At 36.1% G+C, this 15,208-nt stretch overlaps 1 pseudogene; it reads right to left on the bottom strand.

Moving 5' to 3' along the window:
* Positions 1–3,068: 3,068 nt before the first annotated feature.
* Positions 3,069–3,461, bottom strand: LOC114051912 (annotated as a pseudogene).
* Positions 3,462–15,208: the final 11,747 nt, after the last annotated feature.

Consider the following 15,208-nt stretch of genomic DNA (forward strand, 5'->3'; position numbering starts at 1 on the left):
TGTGTGTGTGGTGGATGTGTGTGTGTGTGTGCATAATGCCAAATGCCTTGACTTATCCAATAACTCTTTATTGAAATGTTGAATTAATAGGACATGCAGGTAATCTATAGGGATAACAGGACAATGAATTGAAACTGGAAATGCCTCAGAAAATTATATTAGTAAGACTGGAATATTTGAATGAACTTCTGGTGATGTAGAACTCAATGTGTTCTTCTGATCTTACCTAACTCTTGTCCTCTTCCATTAATATGAAAGATCTCCCATACACTGGAGGACATTTTCTAGGTCTTCAAACATTTTTTGTATAGCCACATAAGACATAGATTGTCTCTTTATTATAGTACAAAAGGAATGTAAGAAAATTTTTTTTATGATTTATCTAGTTGAAATTAAAGAAAATTCAAATTATTCTTGAAAAGACCTTTTTTTTAAATTTCACTCCTTTTTTCCTAATAAAAAATCTATATCCACTTGAGAAATACCTACCATTTGGACTGTGTGTGCGTGTTAAGCTTTCCAGCTCCTAAGTGTAAAATCCCCATGTAACAGTGTTCCAAACTCTGGAGGTATCATACTGTTTTTCAATTATGTTCTGTTAAATAATGCTTAGGAAGATTACAAGTACTTAGCTAAGTTAATATGAGCAATCGTTTACAATCTGTTATATTTTGCTTATGGTAATTTTTAAGTGATTCCTTTGGATGCACACATTAGCTAACTGAACCTGCTGAAATGAAAGTAAATGTGGTTAATCTTTTTTATTTTAGTGCACCTCAATCAGATTTGGAAAATGATTCTTCTTAGTAGGGTGCTAAAGAGTTGGTGAATTGCTTTGCCACTGTGGCCTCTTCCCATTCTTCTCTTTCTTTTGTCTCTTTTCTTTGTTTTTCTTCTTCTTCTTCCCCCTCCTCCACATCTTCTTCCTTTTCCTTCTCTTCCTCCTTTTTCTTTTCTTCTCCTCATTCTCCTTACCCTTCATCCTTCTCTCTCTCTCTCCCTCTTTGCTCCTCTTATCTTTTCTTTCTTCACCTTCTTCTCCTCCTTCTTCCACTTTTCCCCCCCCTGAGTTTAAAATAGGGGAGTCTCCTTCATTAAGAAACATTTTTGTTAACTGTCTAAGGCTAGGTTAGATGAGGCTAAGTTAAATGAATGGTGAAGTGTCTTAGTAATTTACCACATCAAGACAACTTTGCTGGCATTTGTTTAAATGAACTGAAATAAAGTTAGGGCTCAAGACTTCAAGGAATACCCCTTAAAATGCAATCTGTGCTATTTCAAGTAGAATGGCAAAGGCCATCCTACTATGCTTTCCATTACCCTTTCCTTAAAGTGACTTGATCTCACAGTAACCCTGTGAGGTAAGTGATATTGTTATCCACACTTTATAGATGAGGAAACTGTGCCTAGGGTCACATAGTTAGTAAATGTCAAAGGTGGAATTTGATCTGATATCTTTTTGACTCTAGTCCAAAATTCTATATACCATATTATATTACTTTTCTAAAGAGATGATACTTTACTGAAATAAATCACATTGTTGTTCTTTCAGTAGTGGTATTGTGGAATTACCATCTTTTGGTCTTTAACAAATGACACATGTCAAACACAAAAACATATAGATGTATCAACATATATATGTATATGTGTATGTATAAAGAAATACACACACATATATACACATGTATATTTGTATGCATATATTTATATACATGCGTGTATAGAAATATACATCCATATATGCACACATGTGTATATACATATACATACACACACATATATTACATGTATATTGCTGGATGCTGACTAGTGATTACATGTGTACATGGGGCTGAAAAGACCAGTCCATGTTCTGAAAAGGATAAATCTAAATGATACTTCCTGCTTAGTAATTGTGGTTGCTATCTGCAAATCTCATCATTATGAGTAGTTCAGCCTCTTTGACTCATGAGCTCTATTATTTTTTTCCCCTCAAAATGGAATCATCCTTCTCTCTGATTCCTCCCTGCCAGCTGTCTATCTGCTGTTGTAGTCACTTTCTAGAAATCATTTATTCCTTTATTCTATTTCAAGCTAATGAGCATAGCCAGAAGGTCTCAATCTCTCTAATTGATAGTTCATATGCAGCTGAATGGAGCAGCTAGGTGGTGCAATGGACGGAGTGCTGACTCTGGAGTCAGGAAGACCTAAATTCAAATCTGGCTTCAGACACTATGTGATCCTGGGCAAGTCATTTAGTCCTGTTTGCCTCAGTTTCCTCACCTATAAAATGAGTGGGAGAAGGAAATGTCAAACCACTCCAGTATCTTTGCCAAGAGAACCTCAAATGGGGTCATGAAGAGTTGGATTCAACTGAAATGACTATGCAACAAAAACAAATGCTGCTGTATCATTTGCTGATGGACCCAGTCAGGAGGCTAAACTTGGTAAGTGATAGTCTTGAAAGGAAGACTTCCCAAATTCTTTTGTTTAGCCTATGGTCTGATGCTATATTGATTTTGATTTCTGTTAGTTCGGAAAGAAACACCGACTTTCTTCTTGTTTCTTTTTCCTCTTTTCTTATGTCTTTCTCAATGCCTTGCAGTTGTCCCTATTCTCATCACTCAACTCTAACTGATTTTGTAAGTTAACCAGGGACATTCTTCTTGACTTCCATGGAACATTTTACATTTCTAACCATTCTCTTTTCCCAAATAGTCTCTCTTTTCTGGGATTTTATGACAGTACTCTTTCTTGGTACTTTTCCTATATGCCTAATCATTTCTCTTCAGTCTCCTTTTCTGGATCGTCTTTTAAATTTTAACCCTACCCATGATTTTGTCCCATGGCTCTTTCATGAGTCCTCTTGTTTCCTTTCTCAATTATCTCATCTTTTATATCTAATTATAATCTCTTTGCAGGTGACTTTTTTATCTATGTATTCAGATCTACTCTCTCTCCTGAGTTTCAGAATATTGTTTCACATTTCATACAGGATATCTCTTTTTTTGAAGTTTTTTTTACATAGTTCATTTATGCTCTGATAAAAAAAAAATATCTTCATGGCTAAACATCAACCATAGTGCCTTTTATTCCTTCTTTTTTCCAGCCCAGATATTTGTCTTTGATGTACCCCTGACTTTCTTCATTCTGTTCTTGCGTTCCTTTCATTGTTTTCTTGATGATTTTTTCTTCTCATACAGGCCATGTCTGGCAAGTCTGTGCTTTGGTTCATTTTTCTTTGCATAGTCAAGGGAATCATAAATCATGCCAAAGCCTGCTGTTTTGCCACCACCAAAATGGGTTCTGAATCCAAAGACAAAAATGATGTCTGGAGTTGTCTTGTATATCTTGGCCAGTTTTTCTTGAATTTCTGCCTTGGATACCGTAGACTTTCCAGGATGAAGGACATCTATAACCATCTGTTTACACTGAAGAAGTCTGTTTGTCATGAACTTCCTGGTTCTGATGGTTACAGTGTCATTTAGGGTGGCGGCCAGGGCTCCTCAAGAGGCAGGAAAGGGAAAAGGCTAGATAGCTCTTAAATATCTCAAACTCAACTAGATCAAAATGGAAATTGTTATCCACCACTCTCGTCTACCCCTTCTCAAACTTCCCTATTTGTTAGTTCACAATCTTGGCTTTGACTCATCTCTCTTTAAGACTCTTCTTTTCCAACAATTTGCTAGGTCATGTAGATTTTATTAAGTCAACAGCTAACATATCTGTCCATATCTCGGATCAAATGTTACCATACTAGTTCAGGTCCTCATTACCACTTATCTGAACTATTCCAACAGCTTCCTAATTGGATTTTTTTTTTACTAGCTATCTTATGCCAAAATAATCTTTCTAAACATGTCGTATCACGTTATTCCTCTGCCCAAGTAATTTCAATGGTTCACTATTGCATCAAAGGAAAAAAAAAACAAAACAAACAAACACAAACTCTTCAGATTGGCCTTTAAATACTTTTAAATCTTACTCCACCTTACTCTTCTAGGCATAGTGAACATTACTCCTCTTAGACACTCAGTGTTCTAGACTAAGTGGTTTTCTTACCATTTTTCAAAGTCATTACTCCATTTACCCATGTCATACCTTTGCATAAATTGTTCTCATACCTAGAATACTCTCCTTTGTCATCTGGCTCTTTGAATCCCTGGATTCCTTGGAGGTTTGGTTATTGTCTCATCTTTAAATCATTTTGTGATTCTTGGTTGTTAATGCTTACTTTCTATCCTGATGAAATATCAGAATATCATGAATTTTTGTGTGTACATGTGTATTCATGTGTGTGTGTGTGAGTGTTTAATTTTTTGAGCATAGAGCTGCTTTTTTTTTTGTTATTGCACCTCCAGCACCAAGCATAATGCACTGTACAGAGTGAGTACTAAATAAATCCGTGATGGGACCAGATTGTATTGATGTGTTTAAAATCTATATTAGAGAAAATAATAATGCTAGAACACTGATATCATGCTAAGGAAAAGAGCCTGGTGATACCACTTTGTACTCATTCTCTCCCAGTAGCAATGCTGAGTCTTTCCATATATAATACATACCAACAGTCAATTTAAATTTACCATGTATTTATTCCTAAACTTGATAACTGCTTCTTCTTGACCTTTTCTTTCCTCGGGGGATATGTCTTTTAGTTTATCCCTCTTGTTTCCCTAGCTATTTTGTTGGTTTGGTGACATAAAGCAGTGTTATTCACTTATTTAACAAAGGAATCTCCTCTGTTGGAAAGCTTCTCTACAAATAAAATCCTTGGTAGATTTGAAGATGATTGGTTAGTTAAGCAACAGAAGACAATGGTTGCCTACTGCCCTCTGGGGCAATAAAGATTTGAGGATTTTGTATGACCTTAGTTTTCAGGAAGACTGAAATTTCTGCATACTGAACCAAGTTTCAAAGCAATTCATAATATATTATGTCTTCTGTGTATGCTTCCAGGATATGCTTAAAAATTTATAGAAAAATCCAAATCACTCCATCAAAGGCTTTTGTGCATTTTTTTAACCTTCAGTCTCTGAACTCTGGGCATTTTCATTGGCTTTCCCCTATACCTGGAATTCTCCCTCCTCATCTCTGCCTCCTGGCTTCCTGCAAGTCCCAGATAAAGCCCTGCCCTTTACAAGAAACCTTTCACAATCTGTCATACTCTTTAGGCCTTCCCTCTGAAATTATCTCCCACTTACCTTGTATATGTATTGTGTGTACACAGTTGTTTGCATCTTGTCTCCTCTGGTACTCTACCCAATGTACCACCTAGCTGCTCAGAGTCAGAAAGACCTAAGCTCAAATCCAGCCTCAGATCCTAGGCAAGTTACTTTGCTATGTTTACTTCAGTTTCCTCATCTGTAAAATGAACTGGAGAAGGAAATGGCAAACCACTCTAGTGTATATGCCAAGAAAACCACAAATGGGGTGACAAAGAGAGTTGGACATGACTGAAACAACTGAACAGCAACAAAAACGTACTATAGTCATTTTTTTTAATTTATTTTGATTTATCAACAATCACTTCCATAAGCTTTTGAGTTTAAAAATTTTCTCCCCCTCCCTCCCCACTTTCCTCCCCCAAGATAGCATGCAATCTGATATAAGCTATACATATACATTCTTATTAAACATGTTTCCACATTAGTGATGTTAGAAGGAAGAATTAGAACCAATAGGAGGAACCACCAGAAAGAGGAAACAAAACAGAACAGAAGAAAAAAATAGCAAATAGTATGCTTCAATCTGCATTCAAAGTCCATAGTTCTTTCTTTGGATGTAGATAGCATTTTCTATCATGAGGCCTTTGGAGATGTCTTAGATCCTTGTATTGCTGAGAAAGGTTAAGTCTATCAATATTAGTTATCTCACAGTGTGGCTGTTACTGTGGACAATGTTCTCCTGGTTCTGCTCACTTCACTCAGCATCAGAGCATACAAGTCTTTCCAGGTTTTTCTGAAGTCTGCCTGTTCATCATTTTTTATAGCCCAATAGTATTCCATTACATTCATATACCATGACTTGTACAGCCATTCCCCAATTGATGGGCATCCCCTCAATTTACAATTCTTTGCCACCACGGAAAGAGCTGCTATAAATATTTTTGTACATGTGGGTCCTTTTCCCATTTGTATGATCTCTCTGGGATATAGCCCTAGAAGTGCTATTACTAGGTCAAAGGATATGCACATTTTTATAGCCCTTTGGGCATAGTTCCAAATTGCTCTCTAAAATGGTTGGATCACTTCACAACTCCATCAACAATGCATTAGTGTTCCAATTTCCTACATCTTCTCCACCTTTTCACACAAATAAAGTCATATGTAAATAATTGGAAAAACATCAGTTGCTCATGGATAGGCTGAGCTAATATGATAAAAATGACAATTCTACCTAATTTGATTATTTGTTCACTGCTATAATTAAGTTTCTCAGTGACTGTATGCTGTTTTGGGTTGGTGCTGCTTCAATGCCCAGTTGTGAATGTTGGACTGGCCTTGAGTTCTGCCAGGGATATGTAGAGTATATAGAGCTGATTGAGTTGATCTGTGATGGTGACTGATCTGTCTTTGTCTGCTACTATGAAACATGCTATTCTACACTTTTCCTTCCATCTATACCAACTTGTCTCTGTTCCATGCTTTCCCAGGATACTGGCAGTCTTTCGTGCCATTCGTGGCCTGGATATATGAGCTTATAGCTGGTTTTCTTTTCTTTTTTGTTTGTTTGTTTGTTTTTTGGTTTTCTTCTTTATCTTGGGAGTAGTGGGAAATGATTCCTGGATTTTTTAAGAGTCCTCTCTCTCTCTTTCTCTCTCTGTCTATTTGTCTCTCTCTCTTTCTTTTTCCTTGTCTATCTCTCCTCTCTGGGGCAAAAAAGAATATGTTTAATCGTTCTTCCAAAAGACTGCTTTTCAAATACATGAATCTAGGTATCATATTTTCCTTGGATCTTTTCTTCAAGTTAAACGTCACCAGTTCCTTCAATCCAGTACTCCTCATTCTGCCTTCTGGGACAAAACAGATCAAATTCCCTTCTGATATTTAACTAACATAAAATTGTTAGGTCAAAATGGAAGCCAATTTTCAAGCCAAGCTTTAACATTATTTTATCTTCTAATTTATTTTCTTCTTCAAATGTTCTATGACCTATGATATATTATTAAAAGACTTGACTGTGATTATCAAATGATTTGTATACTAACTTTCTTCCTTTTTTTCCCCTATATGGATATATGCTTTGCTTTTTGGCTGTAAGTTCTTTCACATATGGCCTGAGAGCACACAAATGTGAACTACTTAGTCACCAGGGAAGAGTAACAAGCACCCCTGAGAGAAGAGAAAAGTCCAGAGGGACAGAGAGATGCTCCTCTGTAGAACACAACACAGTCATAAAATCAGAATACACCTAGAGTGATCTATCAAAACAGCCTCAAGGTCACAATTTCCCATTCAGGGAATCACCCCAGAGAGGGATTCAGAATTAGTAAGTGCTTCTGGGACTGCACAAGGCAGCATTGCTGAGAGAAACACCATTTATAAAAGACAAGAAAGCACAGTTAATACCAAAGTTTTCTTGGGAAAACAAAATGGAAATAAACATACCTGACTCCTACTTCACTAATAGAAGCCAAACTAAACAATTAATGACAGCAGGCTTACATATTAGTTGGGTTTTAGTAACTCAATGTATGTTGAAATGTTGAGGGTAGTCATAAATTAGTAGGAGGCAGAACTGATTTAAAGAAGAAATAAGTTAAAAAATGATAATGGGAGAAAAATTTAAAAGGTATTTCTAGTACTGGGACAGCAGAAATGTGGAGAGAGCAAAGTAGAGGAAAACAGAGCAAACACAGCCCCAATAAAGTCATCCAGTGGCCCAAACATTGATGTGTGCTCCGGGGCATAATATTCAGGTTGAGAATCTTGAGGGAAAGCAAATAACACTGCAGGGATGGGGGCATCTTTCACACAGTTGTCTGAAATCCTTTATTATGTTCAAGGCTATAAAAGAACTGAAAGATCTAATAATGTTGGTAATCTTGTCTGGCAATGTTAGGGAATGGATAGTGACAGAGCAAGGAGTGGCAAAATACAAAGGGGTTTGGGAGAAAGAACTGAGAGGGAATTCCCTATTGAATGGATGGGGAGCTGAAGGAAGATTAAAAATTGAGTGTGAAGGAAAGTCTCCATTAAGTTGCAGATGTCTGGAACTCACTCTCAAGTGAATATAAAGAAGTGAGATGATTTTGTGTTGTGTGAGTGGAAGTCACATAGAAAGTCAGTCTGTCTTGAATTGTAGGTAGAGTGAGTGGGTTTTCCAGAATCACCCAAAGGCATTAGTCTCATCCCTGAGTCCTAAAATCTGTGGCTATGGAATGTTTTCCTCATTTTGGAAGAAGGTTCCAAAGAACTTTCAGTGATTCCAGATACTTGAATGGCAGTTATTTACCCCCAGAAGCTAGGTGGCACAGTGGATAAAGCTCTAGGACTGAAGTCAGGAAGACCTGAGTTCAAATCCAGCCTTAGACACTTGCTAGCTCTGTGACCTTGGGAAAGTCACTTAATCCTATTTGCCTTAGTTCTTCATCTGTAAAATAAGCTGGAGAAAGACCTGGTGAACCACCCCTGTATCTTTGTTAAGAAAACCCCGAATGGGGTCACAAAGAGGTGGACACAACTGAAACAGATGAACAACATACAACAACAAAAGTTATCACTATGCTGGAAAAAGGAACACTTGGGTCTGTGTCACATATCATATGTGCATCACAAGGATATGTTTCCATCGTAGCAGAGATTATCAGGAGAAATAGTGCTGGATTTGATGGGTTCTTCATTGGCATTAATGAGATTGCAGAATATACAGGGCAGGGAGGGGCTAGAGATTTTGTATTCAACTCTCATTTCCAGGAGAAATATAGAAGCAAGCCAGGATATCTGAACCTTGCTGACTGTGTGATAATTGCTTCTAATTTCTTGGGTTAGTGGAGGACCAAGGTGAATGTGAAATATCAGCTCATCAGAGAGTATAATGAATGAAATGGATGTGTGTGTATTTAATTTTCTTTGTTCATGACTGTGAGTCCATTGGTTCTTATGAAGTTTCTGTGGTAAAGGACAAATATTATAATTTTAAAAATTTATCCTGTAATATATATTGAATACCTTTATTGAACAGATATTCTAGACCACATTTGGGGTAAACATAGACAGGAGCCACACCTCAATTTTGATTTAGAATATTTGCTGTAGAGTTATTCTGAGATGGGGAGAGAGCCATAGAGTTAACCAAATCCCTCATTTTGGGGAGTGTCCAAGTAGGATCTTGATCCTTATGAGCATAAAGTCTTTTGGGGGCAGAGGAATCAACTGTACAGACAGATGATGTTATGTAGCTATATGGGTAATCCATTGAGTCCCAATAGCTTTATGTATTTTTCTACATTGAAGCATCGGCATACATAAGCTTATGCATGTATATAGTTGTGTATATAAGATCTATCTGTCTATCTATCTATCTATCTATCTATCTATCTATCTATCTATCTATCTATTTTTTAATTTTTTAATTTTTGCTTTTTGGTGAGGCAATCAGGGTTAAGTAACTTGCCCAGGGTCATACAGCTAGTAAATGTCAAGTGTCTGAGGATGGATTTGAACTCAGGTCCTCCTGACTCCAAGGCCAGAGCTCTATCTACTGCACTGCCTAGGTGCCCCTATGTTTTGTAATCTATATTTATATATACATATATATGTTACTTTTTTTGTGATATAAACCACAAAAAAGTACCTATTTTGGCAGATGATTGGAGGGAAAGTGAATAAGCTAGAGACAGAATTGAATGGAAGATAAAGATGACAGTTTTCATTACAGAAATTATTCAGTGCTTCCAAGGATCCCAAACTGCTTTCTATCTCAACAGCTGATTTCCTTAAAGCTAATATAATTTCAGTGATGCCACATGGCTACAAATTATGCAGTCCCATTTTCTCAGTAGAAGCAAAGTTATAGGAAATCCAAAGGGCAATGGAAAGATGCCTGATGGGGACAAATTTGCTACAAAATATGTGTAATGATGACTTATGAAGAAGAATGGAGAAGAAATCACTAAGATTTTTTTTTTTTACACGTGGAAATTTCAATAAACATGAACATTTCTTAATATAGGGAATAGTAAAAAGAAGTTTGTAAATATAACTCAATGACTTTCAATTGTATATAGTTTTATACATCAAATTTAATTCATTAATAGATTAGGAAGCATCTTATATTTGAAATTTTAAAAAAAAGACAAACAATCCATATAGCACCCCCAAAAATATTTACTTGGTTATGCTAAAGGAAGGAAAGTCTGGTCTTAAATAAAATTTGTTATGACTTTCTTATATTTAGGTCACTAGGAATCTATATCAATGTACTAAATCTCTGAGTCAATAAAGTCAAATAATTTAAATAAATTTTAAGGAAAAAAGAAAACAACAATAAAAACAAATTGGCCTAGCCTTAATGGTAGGGGATGCTGATAGATATCTCTCTAATCACAACTCAATTGTTCTAACAATGTGTTTTTTTTAACTCTGTCCCTTCTATTCTAAGAAAGAAAGAAAGAAAGAAAGAAAGAAAGAAAGAAAGAAAGAAAGAAAGGAAGGAAGGAAGGAAGGAAGGAAGGAAGGAAGGAAGAAAGGAAGAAAGGAATGAAGGAAGGAATGAAGGAAGGAAGGAAGGAAGGAAGAAAGGAAGGAAGGAAGAAGATCAAGAATGAGAAAAAACAGGTAGTCAGGTACAGTCCTTTACAGATACCATAAGGTACTATAAGAACAACATGAGGTGCAGCTAGGTGGCACAGTGAATAGAGCACTGGCCCTGAAGTCAGGAGGACCTGAGTTCAAATCCAGCCTCAGAACAAACACTTGACACTCACTAGCTGTGTGACCCTGGGCAAGTCACTTAACCCCAATTGCCAAAAAAAAACCAAAACAAAAAACATGAACACTCCAAAATACTGACAGGAATTAGAGAAAAATGGAGATAAATACTGCATGAGAAGAAAAGAACTGAAGGATTTGCAATCTGTAATTATGTATGGAAAATGCACTCCAAAGAAGCCATAGATCCACTACTGTCAAAATAAGTTGATTTTAAAATGTCATTGTGTGGAAAACTTAGATTCACAATAACACACCTTATATAGTATTATGAGGTTTGTAAAGTGTTTTCTCCACAATAACTCCATAATATAGTGCAAGCATTTTCCCACATTTCCTTTGAAGAAACTGAACCCGAAAGATTAGATGAGTTGCTCATGGTCCTTTACCTAGTAAATGACAAGAGCCTAGATTTAAACTCAGGCCCCCAAGTTTTAAGTCCACAATGTTTTTGTAAAGCTTTATTTTACTTGAATGATGTGGTTGCTGGACAGCTCTAGGATACATTCCAACAAATGGAAACTAAGCCTATTTGGAAGTTGTGAAGGGCATAAAGTCAGTCCTCCATATTACACCACAGTGCTCTATAGGCTATAGAAGCAAATAAAATAATGTTTTAAAGTGCTTCACAAAATATAAAGCACTTCATATATGTCTGCCATTGTTCATATGATGACTACTATTATACATATATATATGTAGATATAGATATAGATACAGATATAGATATAGATATAGATATAGATGTATGTAGGAAGAGAGGAAGCATGGTTCTGAGTAAGGAAATTTACTCTGAAGACATCTAACTTTAAAGTTTTGATTAGAGTCTGACCTCTGAGGAAAAATAAAACAAAGCAAAACAAAACTACCTTTCTTTGCAGATGATATGCTGATATGCTCTAGAGAATCCTATGGAATTAATTTTAAAAAGCTAGTTAAAACAATTAACAACTTTAGAAAAGTTTCAGGATATAAAATAAACCCACCTAAATCATCAGAATTTCTATCTATTATCAACAAAGTCCAGTAAGAAGAAATAGACAGGGAAGTAAAAGCAGTGACATGTTTGAGCTCTCCCCCAAACCCCTCCAAATACCTGCTTACTAAAGGAGACACCAAAAAAATATTGAAGAAAGTAACACCTTTAAAAACAAACTAGGCCAAATGGTAAAAGAGGTCCAAAAAGCCAATGAGAAGAATGCCTTGAAAAGCAGAATTGACCAAATGGAAAAAGAAAGTCCAAAACCTCACTGAAGAAAACACTTCTTTAAAAATTATAATGGAGTGAACGGAAGCTAATGACTCTATGAGAAATTAAGAAATTATGAAACAAAACCAAAGGAATGAAAAAATAGAAGACGATGTGAAGCATGTCATGGAAAAACAACTAACCTAGAAAATAGATCCAGAAGAGATAATTTAAAAACTATTGCACTACCTGAAAGTCAAGGGAGAGAGAGAGAGAGAGAGAGAGAGACAGACAAAGACAGACAGAGACAGAGACAAAGACAGAGACAGAGAGAGAGAGAGCCTAGACATCATCTTTCAAGAAATTATCCAGGAAAACTGCCCTGATATTCTTGAATCAGAGGGTAAAATAGAAATTGGAAGAATCTAACAATCACTTCCTGAAAGAAATCCCAAAAGGAAAACTCCTAGGAATATTATAGCCAAATTCCCAGAGTTCCCAGGTCAAGGAAAAAATATTACAAGCAGCCAGAAAGAAACAATTCAAGTATTGTGGAAACACAATCAGGATAACACAAGATTTAGCAGCTTCTACCATTAGTGGAATGGAGGGCTTGGAATATGATATTCTGAAGGTCAAAGGAGCTAGGATTAAAAGCAAGAATCACCTACCTAGCAAAACTGAATATAATCCTTCAGGGGAAAAAATTGACATTCAATGAAATAGAGGACTTTCAAGCATTCTTGGTGAAAGGACCAGAGCTGAATAGAAAATTTGACTTTCAAATACAAGATTCAAGAGAAGCATGAAAAGGTGAACAGGAAAGAGAAATCATAAGGAACTTATTAAAGTGGAGCTATTTACATTCCTACATGGAAAGATGATATTTGTAACTCATGAGATCTTTCTCACTATTAGGGTAATTGGAGGAAATACACACACACACACACACACACACACACACCACAGAGTGACTTGATGAATATCTACAGGGATGATATCTAAAAAATAAAATTAAAGGGTGAGAGAGGATTATATTGGGAGAAGGAGAAAGGGAGATGTAGAATGGGATAAATTATCTCACAAAAAAGGGGCAAGAAAAAGCTTTTACTGTGGAGGGGAAGAGTGGGAAGGTGAGAGGGAATGAATGAATCTTACTCTCATCAGATTTGGTTTAAGGAGGGAATAACATACACACTCAATTAGGTATGGAAATCCATCTTACCCTACAGGAAAATAGGGGGAAGGGGATAAGAGAGGGGGGAATTATAGAAGGGAGGGCAGATTGAGTGAGGGGGTAATCAGAAGCAAATACTTTTGAGGAGGGACAGGGTCAAAGGAGAGAATAGAATAAATGGGGGGGCAGGATAGGATGGAGGGAAATATAGTTAGTTTTCCCACAACATGATTATTGTGGAAGTGTTTTGCATGACTACACATGTATAACCTATATCAAGTTGTTTGCCTTCTCAATGAAGGTGGGTGGGGAGGAAGGAAGGGAGAGAATTTGGAACCCAAAGTTTTAAAAACAAATGTTAAAAAAATGTTTTTACATGCAACTGGGAAATAAAATATATAGGCAATGGGATATAGAAATCTATCCTGCCCTACAGGAAAATAGAAGGGGAAGGGGATAGGAAAATGGGGAGGGTGATAGAAAGGAGGACTGATTGGTGGAAGGGGCATTCAGAATGCACGTCATCTGGGGGTGGTGAGGAGGGGAGAGACAGGGAGAAAATTTGGAACTCAAAATCTTGTGAAAGTGAATATTGAAAACTAAAAAAAATAAATATTTTTTAAAAGAAGAAATAAAAAGAGAAATTTCATTTAAAATGGACTCTATCTCCCAAGAGAAATCCAGGAACTGTTTGAACCCAATCACAAAACACTTTCCACATAAAGATGGATTTAAATAACTGGAGAAATATTAATTACTCATGCATAAGCCAAAGCTAATATAATAAAAATTACAATTCTGCCTAAATTAATTTACTTTTTCAGTGCTATACCAATCAAACTACCCAAGAGTCATTTCATAGAGCAAGAAAAAAATTTAAAAAATTCATTTGGAAGACCAAAAGGTCAAGAATATCAAAGGAATCAATGGAAAAAAAAATATGAAAGAAAGGTAGCCCAGCAATACCAGATTTCACATTATATTACAAAGTGATAATAATGAAAACAATCTGGTACTTGCTAAGAAATAGAGTGGGGGATCAGTACAAAATAGATTAGATATATAATACACAACAATAAAGTACTATAGTAACCTAGTGATTGATAAACTCAAAGATCCAAGCTTTTTGGGCAAGAATTCAATATTTCACAAAAATTGCTGGGAAAACCAGAAAGTAGCTTTACAGAAACTAAGAGTGGACTGACATTTCACACTGCATACCAAAATAAAGTCAAAATGGGTATATGATTTAAATATATAGGGTGATATAATAAGCAAATTAAGGGAGCAGGGAAAAATTTACCTGTCTGATCTATGGATAAGGGAAAAATGTGTGAACAAACAAGATATAGAGAGGAAGCAACATGGCTAATTATGATTATATTAACTTAAAAAAAGATTTTGTACAAACAAAACCAATCCAGCCAAGATTAGAAGAAAAGAAGGAAACTCCGGGGGGGGGGGGGAATACTGCAAGTTTCTTCTCAAATATGTAGAGAAGTGAGTCAAATTTATAAAAATGAGAGCTGTTCCCTAATTAATAAATGGTTAGTGGATATGAACAAGTAGTTTCCAGAAGAAGAAATCATAGCTACCTGTAGTGCAGTGAATAAAAATGATGCTGAGGTACAGTTTTTTCTCCATATCATTTTTATTAACAGTGATGTGTATACTGTTAGTAAAATTGTCACTATGGAAACTCAGCAAAAACCAAGGACCTAAAGATGATAAATTTATTGGTTAGGCTGGCAATGATCAAGAAATTGGGTCAATGGACTTTCCCAATGGCCAGAGACCCAGAGTGAGGACTGATAAGGTCCTTTAAACCTAGTTGTCTCTTAGTTCTGATTGGTCTTACAGTACAGCAGTTGGACATCCCCTGGCAGGGGTGAAATAATCCAGATTGGTAGGTAGGTTGACCTTCAGGTG

This window comes from Vombatus ursinus, unplaced genomic scaffold, assembly GCF_900497805.2.
Source record: "Vombatus ursinus unplaced genomic scaffold, bare-nosed wombat genome assembly UNPS02003292.1, whole genome shotgun sequence".
Lineage (NCBI taxonomy): Eukaryota > Metazoa > Chordata > Mammalia > Diprotodontia > Vombatidae > Vombatus > Vombatus ursinus.